Source organism: Dermacentor albipictus, chromosome 6 (genome assembly GCF_038994185.2).
Source record: "Dermacentor albipictus isolate Rhodes 1998 colony chromosome 6, USDA_Dalb.pri_finalv2, whole genome shotgun sequence".
Taxonomy (NCBI): Eukaryota; Metazoa; Arthropoda; class Arachnida; order Ixodida; family Ixodidae; genus Dermacentor; species Dermacentor albipictus.
The window spans coordinates 117,361,654-117,378,012 of NC_091826.1; the positions used below are offsets into that span (position 1 = coordinate 117,361,654).

General features: G+C 51.2%; 1 protein-coding gene across 11 annotated transcripts in view; it reads left to right on the forward strand.

The window, feature by feature from the left end:
* LOC135916263 (uncharacterized) overlaps nucleotides 1-16,359 on the forward strand; it is a 303,600-nt gene that overhangs the window by 123,620 nt on the left and 163,621 nt on the right. For 8 of the 11 annotated variants that reach the window (XM_070520992.1, XM_070520999.1, XM_070521000.1 and 5 more), the window contains one exon: nucleotides 883-1,042. The exons of the other annotated variants lie outside the window; for them this stretch is intronic. The gene's annotated coding sequence lies outside the window, so the exon portion shown is untranslated. The remainder of the gene's footprint in view (nucleotides 1-882; nucleotides 1,043-16,359) is intronic. 11 annotated transcript variants of the gene reach the window in all.

Sequence of the window (16,359 nt, forward strand, 5' to 3'; positions counted from 1 at the left end):
CAAATACTTGTTATCGCAATAAAAAGACAGAATGGCGATCTCGCCTAATAGTGTTCACTTAGCTATGCCAGTCATATTTCTCTGTGAATATTGGTAATATTTTAAACATCATTAATTCTTCTGGAAACGGGTGTGCGTTGCGCTTGAATGTGTGCGTACAACACGTCGATAACGTCCACCCAACGTTCATTCACCCTTATTAACCGTATGTTGCTGCGGTGCGCATAAACACCATGCTCTTCGTCTCCGTGGTATGGGGCGTGGCAAGTGCTTCATGTTCTTCAGGCAGCGATCATCAAGAATGTGTGTCAGCTCCAGTCATTTCACCACTCTATGATCACCATACAGAACTTGCACACTTTGCTTTTTTAGGCGCCATTCATCGTGAAGCTGCTACCTATTTCTGTTCTTTTGCTATTGCGCCTTTCAGTTGTAACTTGTTGATGGAAATAGTAAACGACCTCGTGCACGGTGCATTGCAGTTCATCGTTTAGTCGAGGTCACGGGAATTCGCCCCAACAATAGTTGCTGCCGAAATCGCTGCGTCGCCGTTTTTACGTGACTGTAGCCTTAACGTTTTTTTTTTATTGCAGGCGCTTTCGCAAAATTTATACATTTACAACCAGTGCACTTTTCTCGAGCTATACATTGTCGCATTGTCGGCTTCTGTTTGTCTCGTAATGAATAATTTTTCCTTGTGCATTTTTTTTGGCTAGGTACACCTAGAGTTCGAAACTACTTGGGCCCCAATAACCGATGGAAATAAAACTGTACCTGTGCGATTACCCTGCAGTGAATGAAGGTTAGGGGTTTATGCCGAGAACTGCTAGGTAAATCCGGGAGCGCAATGTAGTTTACATTCGTTTTCGTGGTTCCTTACAGAGGCCCACATTGTCATGTACGAGCGTCTACTTCCCACAACAGCCTTCTTTGACGTATTCTAAGACTAAGAATCGATCAAACGGACGGAGGGTACATCGACCTTCTTGTCATATTCCATCCAGACATTCCACCAGCTGAAGTTTCCGGCAATAACCTAAACGTAAGTGCAAGATTCCGAGCTTTATTTAGCGCTACTCGTAAAGCATTGTTGTCAGATGCCGTACACAACCACCGTTCGACAGTAGATGGCAAGGTGCTTTCATTAATTTTTGCTACCATCGTGGCCCTCGTGTGATTGTTGTGTATCATTCTAATGACACCACTGCTACGCGACATTTCGTATTTGATGGTTTAGTTTTATGTTTAGTGGCCAGTGCCCATTTACAAAACCTATGCCCACCTAGAATAAACAAAAATGTATTGAAAGCATGGTACTCTTGCGCGACTATTTAATAGGCACAGCACAAATTTCTGCAAAACCATGTTTTTCTAGCAGTCTTAGTTATTAATAATCAGTTCCTATACCTTCCATGCACTTTTTCAAAAAGTGCCCGCGGACGACACCGCACACATTACCGGACATCTTGAGTGTACAATAGTAAGCAAAAGCCTTCGCACCAATGCGAGCCTATGAGATGGGTGGATGGATGTATGCCGTGAGCTTCCCCTTTTAAACGGCGCGGTGGGTTGCGCCACTGAGCTTCTTTCCTTATTTTTCTGCATGTGTCAGCTACTCCATTTTTTTTGACACATAAAAGGTTCCCAGCATCAAGCTATCTGAAGCACTAGTGTAAAATTTGTTATTGTACGCCTGCGTTGTTTGTGGTATGCCCATATTTCTGCAACCAAACCTCGAACAACCTTTTAATAATCACTGTTGCGGACATGTTTACTCTCCCCCTGCTATCCTTGAACTCAAACGCTTCAAACAGGACAGGGTTGCCTAAGCTAACAGCTGAGTAGATATCTTCACGTTCTAATAAAATATATTCCGTCGTTTCCCTAGGTTCCTTGCAGAAAGAACGTATTTCCTCTTCCTTTGTCTTTCACGCTTTCTAATCACGCGTCCTAAGGTATCCTAACTAATCCTGATATCGCTTCGAAAAGTAAAGAGCGTGCTGCGGCATTATCCTAAATAATTTCTTTCCTAATTTATTTTTTTTTACTTTTTCAGTAGCTACTTATAGCCACATTGTTTTCCATTGCCGCCCCGCATGAGATTATGTCAGCCTCTCTGCCCTGTTTTTAGACGTCCCATATTGCGATATTGCCATTTTTTACATCCACTCGGAGTAAACAACACATCCTTGTGCAAATGTAATAACACTCTCCTAACCCATGTACGTTCTTTCATATCTGTCAGTCGTTCTCCGATATCAATTTTACTCTGAGCTTTCCTAATTGCAAATTTTGTTTAGACCATATAGTCTTGCTGGACGGCTTATTCAGGGTTTTCTCGAGAGCGCCCAATAGGAGGCGCCCTGCTCATCTTTAGTTGCCATCAGGTTGCCATTGTTCCTCGCAAAGAACCGCATTTCCAAATGTGAGTCCTGGAACAACAGCAAGTTTCCACATGCCCTGGAGCACCTCATACCTATTGTACTCCCGTTGCTTTCTGTGTTACATCGTGGCCGCATTTCCCTTCTCCTTTGGCATAGATTTTTGGTTTCTTTATATCTATTGCCATGGTTACGGTATACGCCTGGGTATTTGCATTCCTTTACCGGAGGCATAGCATTGTCCTGTATTGACAGTGTCGGTTCACTTCTCTTTAATAGCATACATATTACCTATTTCTTAACGCTAAACCTCAATACAAAAATTCCACTCTGCTGTCGAAGAAATTAGCCAGACATTGCATATAAGTTCGCCTGTCAGCGAGCAACACAATGTCGTCGGCATAAAAGAAAATTTGGGAGCTGCTGCTCTATAATCGTACCCGCCTTACGTCATCATCATCATGATCATCAGCCTGGCTACGCCCACTGCACGGCAAAGGCCTCTCGCATACTTCTCTAAATACCCTAGTCATGTGTTAATTGTGGCCATGTTGTCCCTGCAAACTTCTTAATCTCCTTTGTCCACCTAACTTTCTGCCGCCCCTTGCGATGCTTCGATTCTCTTGGAAAACAGTCGATAACCCTTATTGGCCACCGGTTATCTTCCCTCCTCATTACACGCCCTGCCCATGCCCATTTCTTTTTCTTGATTTCAACTATGATATCATTACCTCGCGTTTGTTCCCTCACCCAATCTGCTGTCTTCTTATCCCTTAAAATAGCACACATAATTCTTCTTCCATAGCTCGTTGCAACGTCCTCAATTTTCCCTTATCGTAAGCCGCCAGGTTTCTCCCTCGTACGTGTGTACTGGTAAGACACAGCTGTCATACTTTTTGCTATTGAGGCATAATAGCAGCCTGCTGTTCATGATCTGTGGATGCCTGCCAGACGCACGCCATGCCATTCTTATTATCCTGATTATATCAGTCCTATAATCCGGATCCGCGGTCACTACCTCTCTTAAGTAGATGTATACCCTTACCACTTCCAGTGTCTCCCTACCTATTGTAAACTCCTGTTCTGTTCCGAGACTGTTAAACATTACTTTAGTGTTCTGAATAATAACTTTTAGACCCACCTTTCTCCTTTGCCTCTCTAGGTCATTTAGCATGCATTGCGTTTGGTCTCTTGAGTTACTAAGCAAGGCAATATCATAGGCGAATCGCAAGTTGCTGAGGTATTCTCCATTAACTCTTAACCCCAATTGTTCCCAATCAATATCTCTGAATACCTCCTGTAAACATGCTGTGAATAGCATTGAAGAGATCGTATCTCCCTAGCTGACCCCTTCCTTCATTGGAATTTTGATGCTTTCTTTATGGAGGACTATGGTGGCTGTAGGGCCGCTATAGATATATTTCAGTATTTTTACATACAGCTCGTCTATACCCTGATTCCGTAATGCCTCCATGACTCCTGAGCTTTCGACTGATTGAAACGCTTTCTCGTAATCGATGAAAGCTATATATAAGGGTTGGTTATATTCAGCATATTTCTCTATCACTTAATTGATAGTGAGAATATGGTCTTTTGTTGGCTAGCCTTTAATCGCTCCCCTTACGTACGAGAGAATAAACCCAATGTTCACTCCTTCTACCGCCCTTTCTATCCTCACCATGCGCATCAGAAAGAATAGCGGGGATAAAGGGCATATTTTTCTCAGTCATTTAGAGATAATACATTGCCTAAGTCGTTACCTAAGCGTTCTCGCTGCAGAAGACCACACGCAATGAGGCTCTTAACGTTGTCATACGCTCCGGTAATATACAGGAAGCAAGTGCCCTTGCATAGAGTGTAAGGGTTGTGCTGAATGCAGATCCACCAGCTGGGCCTACTCTCTTCCTTATTATCTTTGTCATCTCTGAGTCCCCTCTCTTCTGACCGATGTGCGGGCGTCAGCAGCGCGGGATAGTATCGGCCATCTCGGCAGGCCTCCCCTTCCCGGTTGACCAAGATGTCAATGTAACTCGGGAAAAGCCTAAAAATCGCCAAGCTGTGGTTGTTGACCTTGGCATTCGTTGATCGGGAGCTTCAGGCGAAAGACGGTGACTGCATAATAAACTGCTGGGTACTGAGTGAGACAATTTACGGAGTCGGTTCTTTAATATCAATTTTAGGCCCAATGGCTTTGCAGCGAAGAAGTCCGTTCTGACGCGGAATATTGAGTATTTTGCGTGTTAGCCTTGCGACAAGCAAAAAGAAAATAATTGCGCCGAATATAACGCGCTAAAAGTGATTCAAAGGCAAGTTTTGTGGAATGAAATAACAGTTTTACAGTCAGAAGCATCACACTTAAATAAAATTGGCCGGGTAATTAGCTCACCAATTCTCCTCTTGTCAGAAAAGGAGGACCTTTCGCGGACACAGTGGAGACGTCCCGATGTACTGACTTACTCCACCCCGCCCCCCGAAATGGATTTGCGCAGTGCCAGCGCACAGCACGTCAAAAACGCACGGACTCCTTCTCAGCTCTTACCCTTACTTTCTGAAATCGGCCGTGGTTGCTTAGAGGCCGTGGTGTTGGGCAACTACGGAGGAGGTTGCGAGATAGAACCCCGGCATCGTTGGCCGCGTTTCCTTGGTTGAGAACTTTGAAAACACCCCTGCACTTAGATACAGGTGCAATTATTCCGGAGACCCTCACTTCGGCGTGCCTTGTAGTCAGATTGTGGTTTTCACGCGTCAAGCGCCATACTTCACTTAGTTTCATTTACTTTGGAGAGCCAAGACATGTTTAGTAATTATTGCAGAAAACCTGCCAGCACGTAAAACATCATTTTCATCATTTTGAATCACCATTTAAAAGACAGACTTAATGTATTATTAGACTCATTCCGTTAAACACATATTAGTGTTCTTCCCCTTCCTGGGGATGCCCGCGAAATAAAGAAACCAAATACCACGTGGCATGCCCGCTTGTGCGCCATGATAGCAGGGCTCCCAAACATTCCGCCAGCAAACGATCATAGCATTTCGCCGATTGTACTGCCGCTCAACTTCTTATCGCTATCATGAACCGCCACGAGGGAAGCACATCGCTGGCGTAAATCACATAACCTACGCCTGCGTCACCGCCCTATCACCTGTTAAGCGGCAGCACAATATGCTAACTTCGGAAAATTATCGAATGTTGAACGGCCTATACCACCATTGGGAGAGCGCCGGGCAGCAAAAAGACGAAGAAAAAGATAGTGCCAACGAATTGTAGATGCTGAAGAAAACTGGGTCGATGAACACGGAGCAAGCATGCGCGTTCTAATGATTCGTTGGGTAAATTTTGATTACATCCTTGTATTGTGTATTTTTCCCTCTCGGCTTTCGTATTCATTACTCACTCATTTCATATCTCATTATTATCCTATTTAATGTGCAATTATGGTCGCGGCATTTTGCATACTAGGAGCTTCTCTTCTTAGAAACATCGCTTAGCGTTCTCTTTTCTTCAGCAAGATGCCAGGGGATAATATTCGGAGACGGTGCGGCTTATGGTGCAATGTGGTTGATTTTCGTCGATTGGCGCTACTTATGCCCGTAACATTAATTTTATCTGCTGTGGGACTGATGCTATATTCTCGTGGGCACGATTGCTACTGCCTTCTGGGCACCATCACCTTGCGCGAGCGGTGTTTAATCATCTCCGGTGGTGCCGCCTTTACAGGGGTAAAACCCGATTGCGTTTTTTTGGATTCTGTGTATATATTGTCACGTGGTCGTGACGTCAAATAACACAGTAGCAGTACTGTGAAAAGCAAAACTAGCTTTTATTGGGCGAACCTGTGCCCACAAAACTGGCTACACTTAAAGCACAACGAGAGCGGCGAACACAGTCGGCGATCGTCGAAAATCTGATCAGTGGGTCAAGCGCGTCGGCTTTTATAGAGCAGTCGTCGAATGTTCCAGACTAATCGTTCGGACCCGCGTGCCTTCGACAAAGTTCCACACCATTCGCGTCAAGTGATGGAATCAGATAACATAACGTTCGGCGACAACAGACAGCGGATAGAAGCATCGATAACGTTCCAGAAACTTCGGATACATACAGGCGCGTCCCACGCTGTGCGATTACATTTGTTAGGCTGCGAAACGTGGTTGCGCGATAAAGATAAGCATACGTGTCATAACCCCCCTCTTAAGAAGCATCGTCCCGATGCTACAAATATAAGAGAGCGAAACACAAAAGGACACTTATTAGACATAAGTAACAAAACAACGAAAAGAAACAAAGTCCAAAGGTCAGTTACGCGAAGCCCCAAAGTTCATTAACGCTGGTAGTACGGCTTGAGTCACACAACGTGGACTATTTCAGGTCATGAGCGGCGCCGCTGTGATAGCGAAATGCCGTCTGGCACGACCTCATAGTCGAGCGCGCCAATACGTCGGATGATCTTGTACGTTCCGAAATAGCGACGCAAAAGCTTCTCGCTCAGTCCTCGTCGGCGTATGGGGGTCCATGCCCAAACACGGTCGCCGGGCTGGTACTGGACGAAGCGTCGTCGGAGGTTGTAGTGTCGGCTGTCGGTCCTCTGCTGGTTTTTGATCCACAGGCGGGCGAGCTGTCGGGTTTCTTCGGTGCGCTGGAGATAGGCAGCGACGTCAAGATTCTCCTCGTCAGAGACGTGCGGCAGCATGGCATCGAGCGCCGTCGTCGGGTTGCTGCCGTACACAAGCTTGAATGGCGTGATCTGTGTTGTTTCTTGCACCGCCGTGTTGTAAGCGAATGTTACGTATGGCAGGACCGCATCCCAGGTCTTGTGCTTGATGTCGACGTACATTGCTAGCATGTCGGCGAGGGTTTTATTCAGGCGCTCCGTAAGACCATTCGTCTGCGGATGGTAGTCAGTTGTCCTCCTGTGACTTGTGTGGCTGTATTGCAGAATGGCTTGCATGAGCTCTGCTGTAAAAGCCGTTCCTCTGTCGGTGATGAGGACTTCTGGAGCACCATGTCGCAGCAGGATATTCTCGACGAAAAATTTCGCCACTTCGGCTGCGCTACCTTTCGGCAGTGCTTTAGTTTCAGCGAAGCGGGTGAGTTAGTCCGTACTTACGACGATCCACATATTTCCGGTTGTTGACGTCGGAAAGGGTCCCAGCAAGTCCATGCCGATCTGCTGGAATGGTCGGCAAGGAGCCTCGATTGGCTGCAGTAATCCGACTGGCCTTGTCGGCGGTGTCTTGCGTCGCTGACAGTCTCGGCATGTTCTGACATCACGGGCGACGTCAGCGGTCAGGCGCGGCCAATAATACTTTTCTTGTATCCTCGATAGTGTCCGGGAAAATCCGAGGTGTCCAGCGGTCGGATCGTCGTGTAGTGCGCGCAGTACTTCTGGACGAAGTCCTGACGGGACAACAAGAAGGTAGTTGGCGCGGACTGGTGAGAAGTTCTTCACGAGTAGATTGTTTTGAAGCGTGAAGGAAGATAATATTCGACGAGGCCTTTTAGCTCCGAGTCTGCCCGTTGCTGTTCAGCGAAGTCTTCCGCGCTTATCATTCTGAGAAAAGGTTTATTGGCGGCTCCTAGTGTAACGGCACAGCAACCGGGAACGGCGAAGCAACCTGAAGCACTGTCCCAACGGACGCCAGCAATCAACAGCGCGAGCCGAGACGAGCCGCGCGTTGGCGATGCGGCTGTGCCGCGAGGCGCGTCTTCTTCTTCACAATCTCCCCCCGGACAAAAAGAGCCATCCTGGCGCCTTAAGAATCGGGAGGCAGAGGGTCGTGGTAGGGCTTGAGACGCGAGACGTGGACAATGTCACGTCCACGCCGGCGCAAGTCTTCAGGTGGTGTCAGGGGCTCAATGAGAAAATTCACCGGGGATGTTTGCTCCAAGACTCGGTAAGGCCCTTCGAATTTTGGGACGAGTTTCGAGGAAAGCCCCGGCGTTTGGAAAGGGACCGACAACCACACAAGAACGCCTGGAGCGTAGGTCGTGCTTGGATGCGTGTCGAGGCGGTTTTCTTTCTGGCGCTGCTGTTGCTCTGCCGTAAAGGAGCGCGCTAGCTGGCGGCATTCTTCGGCTTGTCGGGCGACGTCGGAAACAGGTAGACACTCGGAGGCGTCAGGACGGTATGGAAGGAGCGTGTCGATGGTATGCGTAGGCTCGCGGCCATACAGGAGGAAGAAAGGTGAAAATCCCGTAGTGGCCTGGATCGCGGTGTTGTACGCGAACGTGATGAATGGAAGGATGCGGTCCCAGTTACCATGATCAGACGCCACGTACATAGAGAGCATATCACCAAGTGTGCGGTTAAATCGCTCTGTGAGCCCGTTAGTCTGTGGATGGTATGCCGTGCTTGTCCGATGAATAATATGGCATTCCGAAAGCAAACTTTCGACGACTTCGGAGAGGAAGGCGCGACCTCGATCGCTGAGGAGTTCCCGAGGTGCGCCGTGTCGAAGCACGAAGCGATGTAGGACGAAAGAGGCTACATCCCGCGCTGTAGCACTTGGTAAAGCAGCAGTTTCGGCGTAGCGTGTCAAATGATCAATAGCAACGACGATCCACCGATTGCCGTCTGGTGTCATAGGAAGCGGGCCGTATAGATCGATGCCGACGCGATCGAAGGGTGTGGCAGGGCACGGGAGCGGCTGCAAGGCACCAGATGGGCGTAAAGGCGGCGATTTGCGGCGTTGACAGTCAAGACAGCACCGAACAAACTTGTGTACAAAATTGTACATGCCGCGCCAGTAGTAGCGGTGGCGAATTCGTTCGTACGTCTTGAAGACTCCGGCATGGTCACACTGCGGATCGCTGTGGAAAGCGGCACATATTTGAGACCTTAAGCTGCGGGGAACCACCAGAAGCCACCGACGACCATCAGGAGTGTAATTGCGTCGGTGCAGCAGCTGGTCACGAATGGCAAAATGAACTGCTTGGCGTCGGAGGGTTCGGGATACAGGGACGGTCGACGATCCAGAAAGATAGTCGAAAAGAGAAGCGACCCACGGGTCACGACGTTGTGCGGTTGCAAATGAGTCCATGTCGAGAGATGACACGGAATGTGCGGAAGTTGTTGCGCAGGCCGAGTCTGGAGCTAAAGGTGAACGAGACAAGGCATCTGCGTCTGAGTGTGTGCGTCCACTGCGGTAGACGACGCGAATATCGTACTCCTGGATGCGTAGTGCCCAACGGGCTAGGCGGCCAGTGGGATCTTTCAAGTTGGCGAACCAACAAAGCGCAGGGTGATCTGTGACCAAGTCGAATGGGCGCCCGTACAGATATGGTCGGAACTTGCCAAGTGCCCATACTAAAGCCAAGCACTCTTTTTCGGTCACGCTGTAATTGGCCTCAGGCTTCGTCAGTGTGCGACTCGCATAGGCGACTACATATTCGGGGTAGCCCGCCTTTCGTTGGGCGAGGACGGCGCCGAGACCGACCCCGCTGGCATCTGTATGTACTTCAGTTGCAGCTGACGGGTCGAAATGGCGAAGAATAGGTGGGGAGATGAGAAGACGACGCAGCGTAGCAAAGGCGGAGTCACATGCAGGGGACCAGCAGGAGAGGGCGGTGTCACCGCGTAGAAGCTGAGTCAATGGCGCCATGATCGATGCGAAATTTCGAACAAAGCGCCGGAAATATGAGCATAGGCCCACGAAGCTTCGAAGTTCTTTGATGGTCTGAGGCTTCGGAAACTCAGCGACTGCTCGAAGTTTTGCAGGATCGGGTAGAACGCCGTGCTTGGACACAACGTGGCCTAAAATGGTGAGCTCTCGCGCGGCGAAGCGGCACTTCTTGAGGTTGAGTTGAAGGCCAGCGTTCGTTAGACAGGTCAAAACTTGTCTAAGGCGGAGCAGGTGAGTAAGAAAATCAGGCGAGAAAACCACGACATCGTCGAGGTAACACAGACATATAGACCACTTGAGGCCACGCAGCGTTTTGTCCATGAGTCGTTCAAAGGTGGCAGGGGCGTTACAAAGCCCGAAAGGCATCACCTTAAATTCATATAAACCGTCAGGTGTAATGAACGCGGTTTTCTGGCGATCGGCCGCAGCCATGGGGACCTGCCAGTACCCTGAACGCAAGTCAAGGGACGAGAAAAATTCTGCGCCCTGAAGACTGTCGAGGGCGTCATCGATGCGCGGCAAAGGATAGACGTCTTTGCGCGTTACCTTATTTAACCGACGGTAGTCGACGCAAAAGCGAATAGACCCGTCCTTCTTGCGAACGAGAACGACAGGAGATGCCCAGGGACTGTGCGAAGGTTGAATAACATCACGGCGCAGCATATCTTCGACTTGGGTGGTAATGACACGACGCTCTTCGGCAGAGACGCGATATGGTCGTCGACGTAACGGCTGATGTGAACCGGTGTCAATGTAGTGCTGCACTTCCGACGTGCGGCCCAGGTGAGGTTGTGAAACGTCGAATGAACTTTTAAAGTTGTGCAGGAGATCAAGAAGGTCGGCGCGTTCGGCAGGTGTGAGGGTATCGGCGATGGCATGCGAGAACGCAACCCTGGACGTTTCTTCAAGCGCGGACATTGAAGATGCTTGGCCGGGGTCCACGTCGAAAGAGTCTCCAGGGACGTCAACCAAAGACGAAGAGTCGAGGAGTTCCACGAAGCCAAGGCATTCACCAACGAGCAACGTAAGAGGCGCACAGAGGGGATTGTAAAAGTAGATATTGCTGCAGCCGCCAGCCATGTCAAGCGTCGCGAAGGGTAGTGGGAGAGATTTACGGCTCATGAAGACGTCGGACGGCGTGAAGAGGACCGTTGCATCAGCGATGGCATTGCAAAAGACGGGGACGAGGGCGAAGGAGCCAGGTGGAATATCTGTGTCCTCGCGCACGGTAAGTTTAGAAGGGCGGTCGCAATCTTCGTCCAAGGGTGCGTCACAAGGGGAAAATTCAACTTCGGCGCGTGCGCAGTCGATCACGGCTTTATGACTGGATAAGAAGTCCCATCCGAGGATGACGTCATGCGAGCAGGTGGGAAGAACAATACACTCGACGATGTAAACAATGCCGTGAATAAGCACACGTACAGTACAGGCTGCGTGCGGAGTGACGGGCTGCGCGCTTGCCGTACGAAGCGACAGTCCAGAAAGCGGCGTGGTCACCTTGCGCAGCGAACGGCACAGTTTGGCGGCTATCACAGAAACGGCTGCGCCGGTATCCACAAGAGCGAATGTAGGAACACCTTCTACACAAATTTCGACCACGTTAGCAGGAGATGCGCGAGGACTTGAACCGTTCGAATGGGGCGCAGTTCTTGCCTCTTGAACTGCGACGTTCAGTTTTCCTGGTCAGGTGGTGCGGGTCGCCGACGCATTGGGGAGAGCGAGCGTCGGCGAGGGGATGGCGAGCGACGCGAAGGAAATTCTGGGATGTCAGCACGAGCGTACGGTTGGGGGGAAGGAGCGGCGTATTGGCGAAATGGCTGGCTGCCGTACTGGAAGGGCCGCGAGGCGTCGCCGAACGCTTGAGGACGACGGCGGCAATATCGGGCGACGTGTCCGGGAGTGCAGCAAGAATAACAGATGGGTCGGTTGTCAGGTGTCCGCCAAGGATTAGCTCGCGGTGCGGTCCAAGATGTAGCATGGGCTTCCGGTGGCAGCGGTTGGGACTGGGTCGTGAAAGACGCCGGTGGAGGCCTGCGTACTGCCTGGGCGTACGTAAGAGGCGCGGCCACAGGCAGGACTGGCTGCGCATAGGTGAGAGGCGTGGCGACAGGCTGCACTGCCCGCGTAGACTTGAGATTCGCGGCTGCAGGCGGCTGATGTGGTGCGGAAGGGACAACTTGGGCGACCTCTTCGGAAATGAGGGTGCGGAGCGTGTTTGGAAGACGGGAGGTGGGCTCCTGAGTGAGGGGGACTAAAGAAAGTTGGCGGGCAACTTCCTCACGCACAAAGTCCTTGACCCGCTGAAAGAATGAGGATGGGTCGTACATGTTGTCAAGGCTCGCCAACAAGTCGTCGCTTCCCAAAGGACGCCGAGTCGAAGCGCGTTGCTTCCTCAACTCATCGTAACTTTGGCACAGGCTGACAACTCCAGACACAGTGCGCGGATTCCTGGCTAGGAGCATCTGGAATGCGCCGTCATCGATGCCTTTCAGTATATGGCGAATTCGCTCAGCTTCGGGCATTGCGGCGTTGACTCGTTTACAAAGGTCCACGACGTCTTCTATGTAGCTCGTGAACGTTTCCGCCGTCTGCTGTGCTCGGGCGCGCAAGCGCTGTTCGGCACGGAGCTTGCGAACAGCGGGTCGGCCGAACACTTCCGTAAAGGTTGTCTTGAAGACTGACCATGTGGGCACGTCACTTTCGTGGTTGTGAAACCACAGTTGGGCAACACCAGCCAGATAAAAGATGACGTGAGTTAACTTTGCGGGATCATCCCACTTGTTGTGTGCGCTCACCCGTTCATACGACGCAAACCAGTCTTCTACGTCTTCGTCGTCCGCACCGCTGAAGACCTTGGGGTCCCGTTGTCGTGGAACGCCGGTGCAGGTGACGGACTGTGGCGTCGGTGCCGTTTGGGAGGAGCTGTCGGTCATGGCGGGTGGTAGCGTTCGTGATCTCAGCTCCAGGGTTTCAAGCGACGGGGTTTGAGTACCCCGCACCTCCACCAATTGAGAAAAGGTTTATTGGCGGCTCCTAGTGTAACCGCACAGCAACCGGGAACGGCGAAGCAACCCGAAGCACTGTCCCAACGGACGCCAGCAATCAACAGCGCGAGCCGAGACGAGCCGCGCGTTGGCGATGCGGCTGTGCCGCGAGGCGCGTCTTCTTCTTCACAATTCCAAGGAATGCGTCGTCATTCTCGTCATCGTGCGGTGGCGGGTCAATGGGGACGCGTGATAGGCAATCGGCATCGGAGTGTTTTCGTCCGGACTTGTAGATTACAGTGATGTCGTATTCTTGTAGTCTGAGGCTCCACCGCGCCAGTCGTCCTGAAGGATCCTTTATACTCGCTAGCCAACACAACGCGTGATGGTCGCTGACGACTTTGAATGGCCTGCCATATAGATAAGGGCGAAATTTAGCTGTAGCCCAAACGATGGCGAGGCATTCCTTTTCGGTCGTAGAATAGTTGCCTTCCGCTTTTGACAGCGACCGGCTAGCATAAGCTATCACCTGTTCGAACGGCACCGAGGCCTAGGCTACTGGCGTCAGTATGGATTTGTGTATCGGCGTACTCGTCGAAGTGCGCAAGTACCGGCGGCGACTCCATGCGTAGTTTAAGTTCTTCAAATGCATCGGACTGCGGCGTTTCCCACTTGAACTCAACATCACATTTAGTTAGTCGTGTCAATGGCTCAGCGATGCGTGAAAAGTCCTTGACAAAGTGCCTGTAGTAGGCACACATGCCAAGGAATCTACGCACTGCCTTCTTGTCGATGGGTTGCGGGAACTGTGCGATGGCAGCCGTCTTTTGCGAGTCTGGGCGGACACCAGATTTGTTGATAACGTGGCCTAGGAACAGAAGGTCATCGTAAGCAAAGCGGCACTTTTCCGGCTTCAAAGTGAGCCCTGATGACTTGATGGCCTCTAGTACTGTCGCAAGCCGCCTCAGGTGATCGTCGAAATTTCCGGCGAAGACGATGACGTCATCCAAGTAAACGAGACAGGCCTGCCACTTCAATCCTGCTAAAACCGTGCCCATCACGCGCTGGAGCATTGCAGGCGCTGAGCACAGTCCGAATGGCATAACCTTGAATTCGTAGAGGCCGTCTGGGGGGATGAAGGCCGTCTTTTCGCGATCTCTTTCGTCGACTTCTATTTGCCAATAGCCAGATTTGAGGTCCATTGACGAGAAGTATTTAACGTTGCAGAGCCGATCCAATGCGTCGTCTATCCGTGGGAGGGGGTATACGTCCTTCTTCGTGATCTTGTTCAGACGACGATAATCGACGCATAAACTTAGGGTTCCGTCCTTTTTCTTCACCAGGACAACAGGGGATGCCCATGGGCTTTTCGACGGCTGGATGATGTCGTCGCGCAGCATTTCGTTGACCTGTTTTCTTATAGCTTCAAGTTCTCGCGGCGAAACTCGCTAAAGGCTCTGGCGGAGTGGTCGAGCGTACTCCTCGGTGATTATGCGATGCTTGGCGACTGGTGTTTGTCGAATCCTCGATGACGTCGAAAAGCAGCCTTTGTTTCTTCGGAGCAGACTTCTGAGCGGCTGTTGCTTAATCACGGGGAGACTTGGATTAATGTCGTAGTCTGGTTCGGGAACCATGGTCGTCGGGGTAGATGCGGCGGAATCCGAGAGGACAAACGTATTGCTGTTTTCCAGAATTTCCTCGATGTATGCGATCGTCGTGCCCTTGTTGATGTGCTTGAACTCCTGGCTGAAGATTGTGAGCAATACTTTCGTGTTTCCTCCGTGCAGTCGAGCGATCCCTCTTGCGACGCAAATTTCACGGTCTAGCAGTAGACGTTGGTCGCCTTCGATGACGCCTTCTACGTCAACGGGTGTTTCGGTGCCGACCGAAATAACAATGCTGGAGCGAAGCGGGATGCTCACTTGATCTTCGAGCACACTCAAGGCGTGGTGACTACGAGGGCTCTCCGACGGTATCGCATGGTCTTCCGACAGAGTTATTGACTTCGACTTCAGGTCGATGACTGCACCGTGTTGGTTGAGGAAGTCCATGCCGAGAATGACGTCTCGTGAACACTGTTGGAGGATAACGAAGGTGACAGGGTAAGTCCGGTCGTGAATGGTAATTCTTGCCGTGCACATTCCAGTCGGCGTTATGAGGTGTCCACCAGCGGTCCGAATTTGAGGGCCTTCCTACGTAGTCCTAACTTTCTTCAACTGAGCGGCGATGGGTCCACTCATGACTGAGTAATCGGCTCCTGTGTCCACTAAAGCGGTGACTGCGTGGCCGTCGAGAAGCACATCGAGGTCGGTGGTTCTTTGTCTGGCATTGCAATTAGGCCTTGGCATCCAATCACGGCTGCGTCGTGTTGAACTGAAGCTAGAACGTTGCGTCGTCAAGCTGACTTTCGTCGTCATAGTCTTTTCTTCCACATTTCTTCGAAACGGCGGCGTGTCGTTGTGTCGTCGAAGTAGTCTATTCGGCGTCTTCGTCGGCGGCGGAGGATCTTCGTCAGTTCGACGAACAGCAACCGCACCTCCATCGGTTGCTGATTTTAGTTTTCCGGATATGGGCTGACGGACCGGCCCCGGGCTGGGCCAGTGTATGGTCGGCGCTGCGGCGACAGGTAGCGGCCTGGTGATGGCGAACGGGAAGGTTGTCGAGGGCTCCATTGAGTGGCGGCGAGGTAGTCGGCGATATCACGAGGTCGTTAGCCAATCTGTGGCCGAGGCGCGTTAACGGTGAAACCTCGCAGTCCCATCTCCGGGTATGGGCATCGGCGGTACACATGGCCGGCTTCTCCGCAGTGGTAGCAGAGCGGGCGGTGGTCGGGGGCGCGCCAAACGTCACTCTTCCTTGGAATGCTGCGTGGCTTGACGGGTTGGCGTGCTGGCGGCGGGGGTGGTGGTGGACGACGGAACTGTGTCGTCACTGCGCCCAGCCATGGGCGCGGAGGGGGAACGTGACGGTGGGCTACAGCGGCGTATGTCATCGCTTGCGGCTGAGGTTGCGGCGATTCAGGGGCTACTCCAAGTTGTTGTTGGAGCTCCTCACGCATGGCGTCGGCAATCGAAGTCACTTGAGGCTGTGATGACGGGAACAGCTTCTGTAGCTCCTCCCGCACGACCGCTCGGATAGCCTCGCGCAGGTCGTCGGTAGCCAGTGACTGAATTGCTGCGTAGTTTGTAGAGCTCGTGCGGCGGTTGAATTGCCGGTTCCGCATTTCGAGTGTCTTCTCGATGCTGGTGGCCTCGCGAAGGAATTCTTCTACGGTCGTCCGTGGGTTTCGTATCCTTGCGCCGAAAAGTTGTTCCTTCACACCACGCATAAGTAGCCGGACTTTCTTCTCCTCAGGCATATTCGGTTCGGCG